Below are 16816 nucleotides of genomic sequence, written 5' to 3' on the forward strand. Positions count from 1 at the left end.
TTGTAACCAAAAGAGGAATAGGAGTAGAAGAAGAAGATGTGGATTAATTCAGTTACAATTAAGTGCACCAAGCTACACATTCAGAAGAATTACATGGTGAGCTGTGTACACACCATACATGTAAAGTGTGCTTATATCATTTTAATAGTCATGGAGATTCCTGGAAACTGTAGTTTGTTAATTCACTAATAGGCAAAAAACCCTTGCAGTTTAAGAATGTATCTATAGCCAACAGATATTCCTATCAAACTTTAAAAAGCAGGGAAATTGGGCAGCTATAGGGAATGCACCAGGGGAGCAGGAGACCCGACCTCCTCTCTGAGATATTGTATTGCCCTACAAATTTGTAAACATGCAAACACAATTTGGGTTGGTCTTTCACAGTTCAATCCACTTCCTGTGTAGCTTGGAATAATTTGGTAACATGTGCCTCTGAGCATATGGTGAGTGGTGGCAACACCTGCCATCGCCAGAGATGGAGAATCACATTTTTGTATGTTTGTTAGTGCTCTTCTTTGCTTCTTTCCTATGTTACTACTGTTTCTACAGAATCTAACCTAGAAAATTATATTTCATTTTTCATCCTAGTAATCTAGTAAGTCAAATTTATTTTTATTAATTTCAAAGCCTTTTTATTGGTCAATGTCATATGCTGGTGAAGACAGCCTTTTGTGTTTCAAACTGGAGGTTATGTTCTATTTCTATTTTGGGTGCATTAACAGTTGAATCTGAAACTGCAGTTTGATGTAAAATCAGACTTACAATATGTTGCTACTTAAGCAATGAAGCTAGCTGTTAGAAAAAACAAACTTGGCCTGCCCAAGATGCATGTTTTCAGTCTGCTATGCTTAGACCACTTCACTTAAGGAAAGGTGGACGTGTTCAATTAAAAACATGGAGCACACCAAGAAATTTGCTAGAATATATTTCATCTCCCGCTGTTTTATCCCCTCATAGAGCTACAATCCCCAGAAGAGGGGCTGACTGTTCAACCACTCTGGCTACTGGAGCTCTGTCAGGGGAACAGGAGTCTCCTAAACAACTCTCAGCACCATTCGCAAACTACACTCCCTAGGATTCTTTGGGGGAAGCCATGATTGTCTAAAGTGGAATAAAGGTCTGGCATGAGTGTGGCCAAACAGCTGTGAGTCTGGCTTTTAGAACACAGTTGGTTCTTATTGAGCATGCCTGCACTCTCATGGACTCCAATGTTAAATTTCTTAAATTAATTAAAAATCAGTCAGGCATTTTGTTTAACTTTTAAACTGCAGAAGATGAAGGTCAGAGTATGGGGCAAGGTCAGTAATAAGATTACAGGTACTCACTGAATATGTCTGATTTTTAATTAATTTCAACAAATTATGAGACCACTGACAGAAAAAAGTCCAACAGGGGTCTGAATTATTTTTCTGTTTAACACTGTGATCTCTCAATTCTCTCTGACTCTTTTGTGTATCACCAAGAAAACTTAACTGTGAAACTTATACACTCGCTCGAATGCTGTGGACGATAAAAGGGGAAGGAACTCTCTCCTTATTAAGGCCATCGGGAACAAGCGTTTTTAATTCTAAAATCCCCTTTTATAAGTTCTCACACTACAGAGATGATCCCTTGGACACAACTGTGTTAAATTCCGCTGTCTCACTGCTAATAGGCATTCGAGCGAGTGTATAAGTTTCACACTCTCAGTTTCTGCTGCTACACGGTCAGTTTTCTATTGCACAGAATCGGTGTAGATATTCCATGCACATTTTTGCATAGGAAACAGCTGAAGATAGACCTTTTAGATTTATTATGTAAGTATTCATTTTGTTCTCATTGCCATGTATGGTCATATACTGTATGATATGATTATGCCACTAAAAGATATATTGTATGATTTTACTTATAGCCCCTGACGAAGGCCAAGTCTCGAGTGGCCGAAACGTGTTGGGCTTCGTTCTTTTTAATAAAATCTATTTGGATTTTCCATTCAAGAAATCCTTTCCTTCAGCATCTTGGGGTTCCCCCTCCTTTTTTCTCCTGTTGACTCAGTATAAGGCAGCTTTCTATATTTCTGTGATTGCAATACTATTTTTAAACCTGCTGTTGCCTGTTCAAGACACTTATTGGGCAAACTAAAACCAGATTTTGTTTCCCCAAGCGCTCGGCGTCATCACCAATAATTTTTAACCAGGGTTACACATGCACAAACACCGAATCCACATTGCGACCATGATCAAGGTCTTGAGACTCATTTCTAGGAAGGCATTTTTCTCTAACGGAATTTTCTCCAACACCCACCGACAAAACTTGTGGAGCTTGCTCTGACGGGGGGCGGGCGATACAACCCTGGTGCAAAAACCAAGGGGAGGGTGTAGCTGTGGGTGGGATTCAGTGGTAGTCCTACACAGAGGAAACACATTGAAATGAATAGACGTGACTAACTTAGGTTCGTTAATTTAATTGGGTCTACCCTGAGTAAGGACTTAGTTGAACACAACCCTGTGAATCAACAAAGGAAACAAAACCCCATCTAGATGATCAGGTGAGCCTTCTGCTCAATGACAGTTCAAAAATTGATGGGGGCTCCAAGGTAAACCATCTGGTGGTTTACCATTGCAATTGCCAGATTTGTTGTTGTTATGTGCCTTCAAGTCGGCTACGACTTATGGCGACCCTATGAATCAGTGACCTCCAAGAGCATCTGTCATGAACCACCCTGCTCAGATCTGGTAAGTTCAGGTCTGTGGCTTCCTTTGTGGAATCAAGGAATGGGCTAGTAAGAAAGAAAAAGATGGAATCTATCCATCTCTTATCCATCTCCAATCTTATGCCAGATTTGGGAGCTCCATAATTATTTGGGTAAAGGAATTTCAACAGGGTGTGCTGGAAGAAAACAGCCCTTTCATTAAATGGCTGTCAGGGTGTGGTTTTTTTTTAGAACCAGGGGCTACATCTTAACAGGAAGACTCTGCTAAATGCACCACATTCACACACAATCAATCATGTAAGGCAGGGATGCGGAACCCGATGCCCTCCAAATGTGGTTGGACTCCATTTCCCATCAGCCCCGGCATGGCCAGTTGTCAGGGATGATGGGAGCCGGAGTCCAACAACATCTGGAAGGCCATACATTCCCCATCCTTCATTAGATTATGATTGGATTTAGATTAACTTGTTAAATGCTGTTGAACACCTGGGGGATAAGGGAGAAACTGAGGATCTTAGGATCAGTCTACAACCACCTGTCCTTAATATTGTTAGGCCTGACGGTACCCATGGCTCCCATTTTTTAGGTTTTATCCAATGCTAGTCATACTAAGAATAGACCCACTGAAATAAATAGGCATGGGTAATTTAGGTCCATTAGTTTCAATGGGTCTACTGTGTGTAGACTTAGGGCTCATCCAAACTGAGCGGGATAATCCATGTTTTTCATATCCGCTTTTTCATCTGACAGTCCCCGCTCACCTGTTTGTTTGCTCTTTCCTGATGTAAAAAACTGCTTTTTTCGCGCCTGCACACGCAGCGGGAGGACCCCCACATTCTTTTCGCTTTTTCCCAGCTCCGCCTCCGACACAACCCACTACAAGCCAATTGGGGCGCAAAATCTGACATGTGCTCCTCCGCCCATTCACCCACTATCAGCAACACGCATGCGCTTGAATGTAACAGCGCAAAAGTTTGAATTTCCTGTGTCAGTAATGGAGTTCCTTGATGCTCGCCACTCTTGTATTTTCGATATTACGCAAAAATGAATGTGTTTTTGCTGAGCTTTTCTAAAGTGCAGCGCTTGGCTGCGGCTCCCAGCTCCTCCCCAGGAATACTGCCCCCGAGGGAAGCAAGCAGCACCCCCCCCGCAGATGGCCGCTCTTGGCTCTGGCAGGGAATGTAGGCAAAGAGCCCCGTGCACTGCTGTGCAAAGCCTGAGAGATCCAGGCAATTCTGCGAGGTGTTGGAGGGGTTAGAGAGAGAATGGGGCAAGCCGTCATCATGTTGACTTTGCATGGGGTTAACGTGCTGATTTTTAAAAGGGATTTTTTTAAAACAAAAAAAACCTCCCCTCTGAAATTGACAAGAGAGCAGGGAACTGTTGACCCATAGGCATGACTGCCTTGTGTTTCCATCAAGACTAAAGCAAAGAAGAGCAGAGCAGGGGTTAAGCTGCTTGCAGAGCCTTGGCGAGGCTGTCAAGGCCAGCACCTGGTGCTGCCAAGGCAACCAAGAGAGATAAAGGCTGGACAGCTCTGCCAGCCGTCTGTGGGGGAAGAAGTTCTTGCTAGGTGGTGTGTTCTGTGGGGGAAGAAGTTTTTGGTAGAGGGAAAAGTCTTGTGTGCTGTTTTTTGCTGCTTTAATGTCCAAAGTAAAGGACTCTTAAAACAAGATCTCTGTCTGTGCTTGGATTTCTGGAACGTCTTGCTGTTCACCTGTAATGAGCCGGACACGCAATTCCACACACACCAACAGGGTTATGGGCCCAGATCCGGCGCACTTTACAGCGCAGTGAAGACTGTTCTGATCCAAGTCAGAGCTCTGGAAGGCAGCTTGATTGTGCCTTGGAGAGGTGAGCGGAAATGGCAGTGAATATGTCTGCAGGCATGCCAATGGAACGTCTCACGGAGACTAACTATGCCAGCTGGAAGCTACGGATGAGAGCGTTTCTGATTAAAGAAGACTTGTTTGAAGTCATCGACACCACCCCACCGGCAGTTCCTCAGGTGGCCTGGACGCGTAAGGATGAGAAGGCACAGGCTTTTATTACTTTGGCACTCTCTGACTCTCAATTGCTATATGTAAGAGACGAACCCACAGCAAAACAAATGTGGGATGTGTTACAAACTGTCCATGTACAACAAACAGCGGGGAGCAAACTTTGCTTGGCGAGGAAACTGTACCAGATGTGTCTAACTGAAGAATGCACCATGACCGAGCATCTCACAGAGTTCAGACGTTTGTTTGCAGAATTGGAGGACAGAGGAATTGAGCATAGCAATCTTCAAAAGGTGTACATAGTTTTGGCTTCACTTCACGAAACCTGGAATAATCTCGTGATGTCAATGGAGGCTATGCCAGACGGAGGTCTGAATTTGGACTTTGTGGAGGAAAAGCTGAACCAAGAATGGCAGAGAAGACAGGAGAAGAAAAGAACTGAGCTGCAGGAAGCTGTCAAAAGCAAGCAAAACTTCAAGGAGCAGCAGGGGCTGAAATCTTGTTATTTTTGTGGAGCACGGGGTCATATACAAAGGAACTGTGCAGCCAGGCGGAAAAGCAGAGACTGTGGCTGGAAGCAGTCAAGTGTGAACTTTGTAAGCGCAGAAAAGCCTCAAACCATCAGTACGCAATGGGTGTGTGACAGCAGTGCTTCCCATTGTCTTGTGAAGGACCTAAGCCTATTTCACACGTCGAGAGCAGTAACAGACTCTGTGTTGTTGGCTGACGGATCCAGGAGAGACGTTCTGGCGAGAGGCACGATGAAGTTAAGTAAGACTGGGATTCTGACGGACGTTTTGTATGTACCCCAGTTAGCTAGCAATATTCTATCTGTGAAGAAGTTAGTAGATATTGGTCATACTGTAATCTTTGACAAAGAGAAATGTATTGTGCAAAGAAGGGGCGAGGTCACCTGCAGAGGATTTATGACGAAGGGGCTGTTTCAAATGACCATGAGTGTGTTGCGTGTGAAAAGCACTAATGACGTGAGGTTAATGGGGCTTAACGGGAAAGACAGACAGGGCTGCAAGGACACTGCTGTCAATAGCCCACTGTCAGTATTTACAGCCCGGATGGAGGTGCCTCAAAGGGCACATGAGGAGCCATCCTCAATCAGTGAAATCAGGCTAATGCCTGAGGCAGAGCAGCACAAATGGCAGCAGGCCATGCAAGAGGAGCTGCAGGCAATGGCGAATAATGGCACATGGACCCTGAGTAAACTCCCTATAGGGAAAAAGGTTATAGGGTGCAGGTGGGTTTTCAAAAGGAAACTGTCCAGGGCAGGAGAGGTACAGAGATACAGAGCTAGACTGGTAGCTAAAGGCTTCACGCAACAGCAAAGTACAGACTACGATGCGGTGTTTGCACCTGTGGTCCGATATGAGTCTGTGAGAGTGTTGTTGAAGCTGGCAGCAATGCAGGGTTTGCATATAAACCACTATAATATCAGCACGGCCTTTCTCCATGGTGACTTAAAGGAAGAGATTTATATGGAGCAACCCCCAGGTTTTATAGCCGAACAGGGGTTGGTCTGCAAGCTGAATAAATCATTGTATGGCTTGAGACAGTGCGCCCAGTGCTGGAACATGAAACTCGATAGTGTGCTGAGGGACATGGGCTTCAGAAGGTGCACGGCTGACACATGTGTGTATGTGAAAGTGACAGGAACTAGGTACACATACTGTGCTGTTTACGTAGATGACATCCTCTACTTTTATAATGATGAACAGGAGGAAAAAGACTTCCATACCTGCTTGAGCAAGCAGGTAGACACCAAAAGCCTGGGTCTGGTGGCACAGTACTTAGGTACAGACATAGAGCGCACCACTGATGGCTGTATAATATTAAGACAGGAAGCCAAGATAAATCAGCTCCTGGAGGAGTGCAAAATGACAGAATGCAATGCTGTCAAGACTCCCATGGTTGTGACATTCCAACAGCACATGCAAGAGACGCCTTGTGCAGAACCTGATTTGTACAGACGTATAATAGGAAAACTACAATATCTGGTAAAGGTGTCTCGCCCAGACATCTGTAATGCCATCAGCATATTGAGCCGGAAGGTAGAGCATCCATCAGAGGCTGATTGGCAGGGAGTAAAAAGGGTATTACGTTATCTACAAGGAACAAAAACAAAGGGTCTGGTTCTATCAGGAGTAAATGTAGGGGGTCTGGAATGCTTCGTGGATGCGGATCATGCAGGTGAGCTGAGCAGTCACAAGTCAACCACTGGCATAGTTGTGATGTGGCACGGGTCTGTCATTGACTGGAGTAGCAAGAAACAGACAGTGGTTGCCACATCGAGCTCAGAAGCTGAGTATGTTGCTCTATTCCATGCCTGCAATGAGCTGCAATGGTTCACAATGCTCATGCAGGATATAGGCATGGAAATACAGCTGCCTATCACTGTGTATGAAGATAATCAGACTTGTATCAAAATAGCCACAACAGAAGCACATACTAAACGAACAAAGCATATCAGTGTCAGGTACTTTCATGTAAGGGACTGCGTGCAGAAGGGGTTTATCAACCTGACATATTGTGACACCAACAACATGGTTGCTGACATCATGACCAAGCCTTTATGTGAGGATAAGTTCGGCAAACTGGTGCCAAGGCTTGGAGTGGTCTGATGTACAATGTAAATAAAAACATGTAACTGAAATGTAATGTATGATACAATGAACTGTGGCAATGTAATCTGTGAAATGTTACTGGAAACTGAAATGTAACTTATAGTTGAAATGTATTGCTGAATCATGTGTAGTCTTAATGGAAAGGTGGGAGCTGTTGACCCATAGGCATGACTGCCTTGTGTTTCCATCAAGACTAAAGCAAAGAAGAGCAGAGCAGGGGTTAAGCTGCTTGCAGAGCCTTGCAGAGCCTTGCAGAGCCTTGGCGAGGCTGTCAAGGCCAGCACCTGGTGCTGCCAAGGCAACCAAGAGAGATAAAGGCTGGACAGCTCTGCCAGCCGTCTGTGGGGGAAGAAGTTCTTGCTAGGTGGTGTGTTCTGTGGGGGAAGAAGTTCTTGGTAGAGGGAAAAGTCTTGTGTGCTGTTTTTTGCTGCTTTAATGTCCAAAGTAAAGGACTCTTAAAACAAGATCTCTGTCTGTGCTTGGATTTCTGGAACGTCTTGCTGTTCACCTGTAATGAGCCGGACACGCAATTCCACACACACCAACAGGAACAGGCTAGTCAGTTTCACGCGAGGGTGGCTCAAAGCATCCCTGCAGATGATGAGGGCGCCCTAGTTACACAACTCACTCCCCCCACCCATAAATCCATATTAAAATTGCAGAAAAGAGTCCCGCGTGCTGCTGTGCAAAGCTGCGCTGAAGCGGCCAGCATAGGCTTTGCGGTGTTCCCACTGATAAAAGAAACGTGCAAACCACTTATATGCCAATAATACCTGTATTTCTGTTAGTTTGTATTTGCGATATTTCGCAAAATAAACTGTATGCATTTCCACCTTTACGCATATTAATGTTTCTGGAGATACACATGGCTAGCAATTCCACTTATTTCTCCAGAAATGCAGCGTGATGCTCTAGCAAACCACTTACAGGAATACCCCGCTATACGGACCTTCACTTAACTTACACAAATCAGCTGGGAGGCGCGATCGCGATCAGCTGAGAGGCGCAGCAGCACAGCAGCAGAGGCTTTAGCACATGGGGTGGAAATAGACGTGATCGCGCCACCGCAAATCAGCTGGGAGGCACGGCAGCGCAGCAGCAGAGGCTTTAGCGCAGGGCTTTGAGGCTCTGCATGAAGGAGAGGTAAAAAAAGTTTTAAAAGGTAGTGTTTCACTTTACATTTTCGGTTTACGTACTTGCTCTGGTCCCATTGAGTACGTTAATGCGAGGTATTCTTGTGCCAATATTTCCTGTATCTGCGCAGTAGAAGTTGCAGAGCCCCCCCAACACTGGATCATTGCTCTGATTGGTTCCCTTTTCCTGGGCTTTCCCCGGACATTCGCACACATGCGCAAAAGTGGAAATATGTGATTGGCTGGGAATGAGGGAAGGAAACGCCCAAGAACCGCCCACAGCTGTAAAGTCCACAGTATTGCATCCAAGTGGCTGAAGGCACAGCGGATGATTCCCCATTTAAAAAAGCAAATCACATTTTTTGCGGTTATGTCAAAGCGGATTTAACCGTGCGAAAATGCACAAAAGCGCACAAGGCCATCTGGACGACCGAAAAATAATGAGAACACAAAGAGATCATGTCACACATTATACAGTCGTCTGGATGAGCCCTTAGTTAGATCCAACCCTTAGTTTTTAAGTAAAATGTGGAACACCCTGCCTAAAGAGGCTTGCCTGGTGCCCCCTTTTAATGTCTTTTCAGGGTCAGGCAAAGCCCTTCTTATTCTGCTTGAGCTCTTAATATCTTTTAACATTTCCATGTTATTTTAATATGTTCAATCTCATGCTGGTCAGTTTCTGCTTGAATCTGAGGTTTTAGCTTTTATAGGGCTGTGCTGGTCTCGTTGACTGGCTGCTTCGTATTGCATCATAGGTTTAAATTGTTGTTTATATTATACCGTATTGTACGCCCCGTGGAGGCTTTTCACCAATAAGTATAAACAAATATAATTAAAACACAAACTAGATATACAAGTCTTTCTCTGTTTTTCTTTCTCTCCCTCCCTCCCTCCCTCCTATCCTGTCATTCTCTTTCTCTTTCATCCTGGCTTTAAAAAACGATCTTACAAAGAAAATGGTGGCTATGCTGTTGGTGCATCAGCTTTACGTAGGGTGCACACAGCCCATCAGCTAAAGATCAAGGAGCTCGCAGACCGCTTCTTACAATCAGGGTAGAGACACACTTACTATTTATTAGATTTATATCCTGCCCTTCCTCCCAGTAGGAGTCCAGTGGCAAACAAAAGCACCAAAAACACTCTAAAACATAATAAAAACAGACTTTAAAATATATGACAACAAAACATCCTTAAAAATATATTTTTAAAAAAATCTTTAAAAAAAAGCTTTAAAAACATTAAAAAGCAATTCCAACACAGACGCAGACTGGGATAAGGTCTCTACTTAAAAGGCTGGTTGAAAGAGGAAGGTCTTCAGTAGGCGCCGAAAAGATAACAGAGATGGCTGTTCTGCCAGTTCCAGTGCTCCTTCACCTCTCATCTGAAAAGTGATGCTCAGCAAACCTCACCCCTTTTTACTGTAAAACCTGGTGAGAGCAGCTTGAGTGCATTTTTGAAAAATTTGCTTCAAAGAGATTTTGCAACAGACTGGCAGATGAACCTGTTCCCCCTCCAAACGGAAACGATTTGCTGTAGGTGACTAGCATGCTCACAGACTCAGTGTCCTGTTTTGGTTTCTTCCCCCCCCCTTCTTTTTCTTACCTCCTTCCCCTACCCAGTCTTCAGGGATTTCACAGTTCTTTTAAGTAAGCATACACAACATTAAAGTTAAAGGGGTTACAACTCCCCCAAGTACTCACAGACAAATTCCTTGAAAGAAGAACGGCTATGGATCCACCAGAATTTAGCAATCAGTCAGTGGCCTTCTCTAGAATTCTTTGCTGAATGACATATTTTGTCTTAAAAGACCTGCCAAGCAGCAGATCTTCCCTCCTTCCTCTTCCTTGCACAGAAGCTCAGGCACCAGTTTAAACCTCCTGATCCTAATAGCGTGGAGGCAGATTCCCCGTGTGAATTATGAGTTGGGCCTGAGAGGATCTCTTCCAGTCTTCCAAATGAGAGCAGGTTGGTTTCTGACCACTGGGCTTTTACATTTCCTTTTATGACTGCCATATAGCGTCAGTTGCTGGGCTAGTAAAACCAGATTCTTCTGTGATTACCCTTACGGAGCATCTGAGTGAAGAACCGCAGGTTGGCTAGAGCAATTCAGTGTCAGGAAGAAAGGAATCCTTCCCCTCCTCTCTGGAATGGGATTAGTGGCCTGAGGAGATATCATTGCACTCCCACATGGTTTTGCGCGTGCTCTTGTGGAGTGGGGCCAGTTTAGATGCTGTCCAGATAGGAATGCAGCTGTCAATGGCTTCCAGTTGTGGTGGCTATGTCATACCTCCCATGCCAGAGACAGTCACTGGGCAACTTTCCAGGGGCCACATGCCAGTGGTGAGCAGGGCAAAGCAACTAATGTAAATTTGACCTTTGTACAGTAGGCTAATTTCTACATACACTCATGCATCCCTCTCTATTCAGGCAAGCAAGAGGCCTTATCAATGTTCAAGGATGCACTCCAGCCAGTAAAAACCACTCAAGGAACTAAGTAGTAGGAACTAGGTGAGGGGCTTAACCTGGGGAGGTGGGTCACCTGGGGAGGATTCCAAGGGCCAGGCAGAGAGTCCTGGAGGGCTGAATTTGGCCCTTGTGCCTTAGGTTCCCTACCCTGTTCTAAAGTCAGGCATGCCGTTCTGGTTGTGAGTCAGCTGCCAAGATCACTGAGAAATGTAGCTCCCTTGTCCACCAACTGATGCTGACATCGCTAGAGTATCAAGGAAAGAAATCAGGCAGGTGAAAAAGAGAGGAGGGAGAGTGGGTTTGGGAGGAGGCAAGCCCCCGGGCCCCCAAAATCCCCATGCAGAACACAGTGAGATTGGAGAAAAACATATCCCACAGCCTTTGCATTCCCCAACCTGGTGCTCACCCAAATGTTATGGTGGTACAACTAATCATTCCTGATGACAGCTAGCGTCCAGCATCACCTGGAAGATCCCAAGTGGGGTTCATTAAATTTGTTAAGACCAGTGGGAGCAGAGTTAGTGGTGACAGCAGCTTCAGATCTTGTGCAGAGGACACTAGTTGGCCATTTCTGTCCAAGATGTTGTGTGCTCCCTGCAGCTCTTCTCCCAAACAGGTCCAATTCCAGAAAAATAGAAAGACATTTGAGGTTGCAAAGACCATTGTTACTGGCCATTGTTAGCCATCTCGTGTTTGGTATTTTAAAAATATAAAATGAAATAGGACATGGTTTCGTGGTCCTATTTCTTACCAGAGACATAAACACAAGCAGCAGAGGAGATTATTCAGAAATCCCTAGGACAAAGGAGGAGGAAGTCAGGTAACTAATCCCACCCATTAGGAAGTTACATCATGGTAAACAGGTACATGGGATATTTCCGCAAATATCCCTCAAAGGGAACATCTCCCTTTTACAAGGAAACATGCAAGTTTGCCTATTCCAACACTCCTCCTCAAATGAGCATGCAAGAATCTAACAGCCCCGTCTTGACACAAAGTCTCTGGAAACAGTCTCTTGGCAATGGCTTTGTCAAGATGTCAGCTGTCATCTCTGTAGGTGGACAGTAGTTCATCTTGGTGAATCCTTTCTCTGTCAACTCATGCACAATATGATACTTTATCGCTACATGTTTAGTGATTGATGTGATTCTCTCAGTCTCAGAAAGTCTAATACAACTTTGGTTGTCTTCCATCATCTGGATTGGTCTTTGCACTCTTATTCCAAAGTCCTTTAGTAGTCTATTAAGCCAAATGGCTTCTTTGCACACTTTTGCAGCAGCTATGTACTCAGATTCTGTGGAAGAAAATGCTATTATGTCTTGCTTGTGACTAGCCCAGGAGATAGGTCCATCTCCATACGTAAACAGGAAGCCACTAGTTGACTTGGAGTCTGAGCTATCTCCAGCCCAGTCAGCATCTGTGTAGCACACAAGCTTTGGATCACTATTAGCTGGCAATCTCAGCTTAAAGTCCATAGTTCCTTTCAAGTATCTAGCCACCCTTTTGACAGCAATCCAATCCTTTTGTGTGGGTGTGCTAGTTTTCCTACATAGGATCCCTACTGCACTTGCTATGTCAGGTCTGGTGTTTGTGGTTAAGTACAGAAGCTTCCCTATTGCTGTTCTGTACTTGTTATTATTTGGTAAAGGTTCATCTACATCATTGTCTTTAAGAAAGTCTGTTGCCATGGGCGTTGCTACAGGATAGGCATCTCTGAGTTCTAGAGTCTCTACAAGATCAAAAATCTTTTGCTTTTGGTTGAGTAGGTAGGAGCCATCCGCTTCCCTTTCAATCTGAATGCCTAGGTAGTATGTTGCAATGCTTAGCTCTTTGATTGCACCTTCTTTGTTCAAATGATGTACAACTTCTCTGTAGTCTTGATCTCTTTGAGTCGCCACGATCAAGTCATCAACATAAATCAGAATATATGTCAAATGTCCATCTTTGCTTCTGGTGTACAGGCATTGGTCTACCTCACCTTGCTTGAAGCCTTGCTCCTTGAGCATTTTATCAAGTTTCTCATTCAAGGCCCTTGCAGCTTCCTTGAGTCCATACAGGCCCTTTTTAAGTTTGCATACAAGTGTTTCGCAACACTCTGATATGTGCCAGGTTTGGAATCCTGCCATGCCACAATTGGAATGGGGTGTGTGTGGTGCCCTTGGTTGGCAATCTGTTCTGGATATACGTCGCAGCCATGATTGCGTCACCCCACAGCCTTTTGGGTAGATCAGCGTCAGCAAACATGCATTTTGTCATTTCCAGAAGAGATCTACATTTTCTTTCAGAAACCCCATCAAGCTCAGGAGTATAACTGACAGTCCTCCTGTGCAAAATGCCTTGTTCCTCCAGAAAACTGTGTTTGGTGCAATATAAACTCACCACCACCATCCGTCAGTAGGGCTTTCTGCCTCCTTTCAAATTTTGTGGACACCATGGAGATGTATTTCTTCAGCATCTCATGTGTTTGACTCTTGTCCTTCAATTAGTAAGTCACACAGTACCTTCAAAAATCGTCCACAAAAATTAGAACATATTTATTCTTCCCAAGTGAGGGTACATTAAATGGTCCACAGAGGTCACTGTGTATGAGATCTAGCACCTTGGTGCTTCTCTTTTCCGTTCTTGGTGGAAATAAGGGCCTAACACTCTTTTCCTCAATGCAATTTACGCACCTGCTTGCTTTATCATGGTACCCTTGGAGGCTGGGCCTGGCAACCAAGAGGTCTTCTGTATCTTTAAAAGTTGTGCAGGGGGAAGGGAGAATTCCACCTTGTGGTTTTTCCCATTACAGGGTTGCAAGAAAACCTGCACTTGGCTGAATTTTTTCTTCCCTTAAAGATACAGAATCATTCTCAGGCCCTGACCCTGGCAACCCTAGGAGGGTACCAGGCTGGAGATGGCTGTCTTAGTCTGTGATCCTTTGCCGCAATAAGAACTGCTTGTGGCCTGATATCTGAACAGTTGCTGAATGAACATATGAATTGCCTATGGCTGCCTACACGCGATACATTTAAAGCACATTTCCCCTCCTAAATAATCCTGGGAACTATAGTTTACCCCTCACAGAGCTACAATCCCCAACACCCTTAACAAACTATAGTTTCCATGGTTCGGGGGGGGGAGAATGTAGTTTGAATTTGCTTTAAATGTGTAGTGTGTATGCAGCCTTGTTGCCAGACCAGAGTCTCATGTAGTCTGCTTGGAAGTAGCTAGACAGGTGCTCCTGGGAACCTCACAAAAGCTGGGCATGATAGCAACATCCCTTCCCTGCTGTTTGTCCCCAGTAGCTGGTATTCAGAGGTAGACTGCCTCTGGACATGGAGTTTTCATTTAGCTATCATACCTAACAGAGAGTAACAGATCATATATTTGCCTAATACTTTAACTAAAGCCATCTAAGTGGGTGGTGATTTTTATTTTCAAGACCCTACATATTTTATATGCAGTCCTTTGATTAAGAATATGGTATACCTCTTAGGCTACAACTGCACAGAGATCCCTGCAACTTGACTTATAGAGATGTTGTTCAGTCCCTGCTTTTTGCCTGATAGTTTACCAGGTTGCTCATATGCTGCTTCTTTTTTGGTAGCCTTAAGGATTGGAAACTTTAAAAATAGAACAAGATATAAGAACAAGAGTTTCTCAAGATGTTGAATTTTGTGCTCAATATTGCTGTGGGTGTTTGGTATTAATGCTGAACACACACACACACACAGAGAGAGAGAGAGAGAGAGAGACCAGGTTTTACAGAGCCGACCCCTTTCGGCACACTGAAATCCTACTGAAATCAACAAATGTGCTTTATTGTGTAATTATGTCCAATTGTGTATTTAATGAGAATTCATTTGCTCTGAGCTGCATGTGCCCATGTACCATCTTCTGAGTCATGATCACCATTCCTTTTCAATGAAATCTGCATTTTAAAGCAATGCATGTGTCAATTGATTCATAAGAATGGCAGCATGACAACACAATAGCATAGGTATATTTTTCGGGAACCCTTAGATTGCGTCACAAGCATCAGGCTTAATTTTCACAGGTTTAATTGTTAAATGACACCTAAGTACATATTTGGAGCTGAAGGTGCTGTTTGTCTTCTATCGAGAGAAAGGGTGGGCAGAGGTGGGCAATGCCAGTGGTGGGCAGAGCCAGAGGCAAGAGTGGGTGGAGCAATGAATGGCAATGTTGCTTTTGTTTCTACCCACACTGACACACCCCACTCTATTCTCCATCCAGTCAAGCAAGAGGTTTTGTCAGAGTTCCAGGACACAGGATTCCATGCATTATTATTTCGTAGACCTCTATCAGGGCTCCTCTTTCTTGCTTTTTTTCTAAACTAAAAAGCCCCAAATGCTGTAACCTTTCATCATTGGGATGTTGTTCCAGCCCTCGCATCACTTTGGTTACCCTTTTCGGAATCTGAGGCTCAGGCCATTGGCCATTCCATCTAACTTAGTACTGTCTACGCCAGGGCAGCCAGACAGTAGATGATTTGCAGCAGATTAGCCAGAGGCTGCATACACGCCATACAACTGAAAGCACATTGAAAGCACATGCCCTGTCCCATGAATCCTGAGAACTGTAGTCAAAGATGCTGGGAACTGAGGCTTTGTGGCAGGTAAACGACAGTTTCCAGGATTCTTTGGAGGGGGGAGATGTGCTTTAAATGCAGGGCGTGTATACAGCCTTAGTTAACAACAGGAACAACAAATTTATTTCTATTGGGCTGATGAAATGAAGAAAGCTAACCAGGAATGGACTTTTGTGTGACGGCTATAAGCTCAACTCATTTCTGGTACTGAAAACAAATCCGTAGGCTCAGGGCCTTTCCTGGCAACCTATTTATTGAGCATTCATCCTGATTTGGTTGCACAAATTTACGCAGAGATTAGATTATACCCAGCTTTTATTGAGCACTCATTCTTATTTGTTTAAGGGGGCGATTACAGTATATGACAATGAGAATTCACTCTGATTTGCCTGAGGGGTGTTTATGCGTCTTCCTATTAGTCATTTGTTCATCCTACACTTGTCACTTTCCAAACTGCAAAGATCCCACTTTAAAAAAAAAGTGTTGTGCTCAAGAGAGACCTTTAATCCACTTTAAATGCATAAACCTAAAGTTCTGGTATGCACTTGAATCCCTTCCGCAAAATAGTGACAGTCTGGAGACACCCTCAGAATGTGCTCAGAGGTCTTTTTCTCCCGTCTTCAGTTGGTAGATCTTGGGGTTCTAGTAAAAGGCAAAATCGATCCAACAAGCCTGTAACCTGACCACACCTCATGTATCTACAACAACTACCAGCGGCCCTCCAGGGTATCAGGCAGGGGGATTTCTCAGTTCTACTTGGAGATGCCAAAGACTGGACCTGGGACCTTTTGCATGCAAACCTTGTACTGCACCACTGAATAGGCAGGTAAGGTGTGTGAGTGCGCACACGTTTGCAAGAACTGCACATCTGTCGGGAATGCTTTGATTTGGATTCCTGCATTGAGCAGGGGGTTGGACTTGATGGCCTTATAGGCCCCTTCCAACTCTACTATTCTATGATCCCTGTTTTCCTCTACGTCGGAGCACACACTGTCCTGATAGGCTCCTCAAGCTGTCTCAGGATGATTCCTGTGAACACCGCACTGCTGAAATGGGTGTGAAGCAGTCCCTAAGAATGGCTCCATATGCACCATACCTTTAAGCACATGCCTTCCCCCAAAGAAACTTGTTAACTGGTTTGTTAAGGGTGCAGGGAATTTTAGCTCTGTGAAGGGCGAACTACAGTTCCCAGGATTATTTGGGGGAAGTAAAGTGCTTTCAATGTATGGCATATGTACAGCCTAGGTCCATAAAGAAATGCTCCCTTCTGCATTGAGCTGATAGGAAAATTTCCAGCA

At 44.4% G+C, this 16816-nt stretch overlaps 1 long non-coding RNA gene across 1 annotated transcript; it reads right to left on the minus strand.

Moving 5' to 3' along the window:
- Positions 1 to 9: 9 nt before the first annotated feature.
- LOC133368282 (uncharacterized) lies at positions 10 to 10451 on the minus strand. The gene is made up of 3 exons (XR_009758617.1): positions 10162 to 10451; positions 8293 to 8456; positions 10 to 2385 (listed from the first exon to the last, which is right to left on the minus strand). It is a non-coding gene; the product is annotated as an uncharacterized LOC133368282 (long non-coding RNA).
- Between the last annotated feature and the right edge of the window lie 6365 nt (positions 10452 to 16816).

Source organism: Rhineura floridana, chromosome 12 (genome assembly GCF_030035675.1).
Source record: "Rhineura floridana isolate rRhiFlo1 chromosome 12, rRhiFlo1.hap2, whole genome shotgun sequence".
NCBI lineage: Eukaryota > Metazoa > Chordata > Lepidosauria > Squamata > Rhineuridae > Rhineura > Rhineura floridana.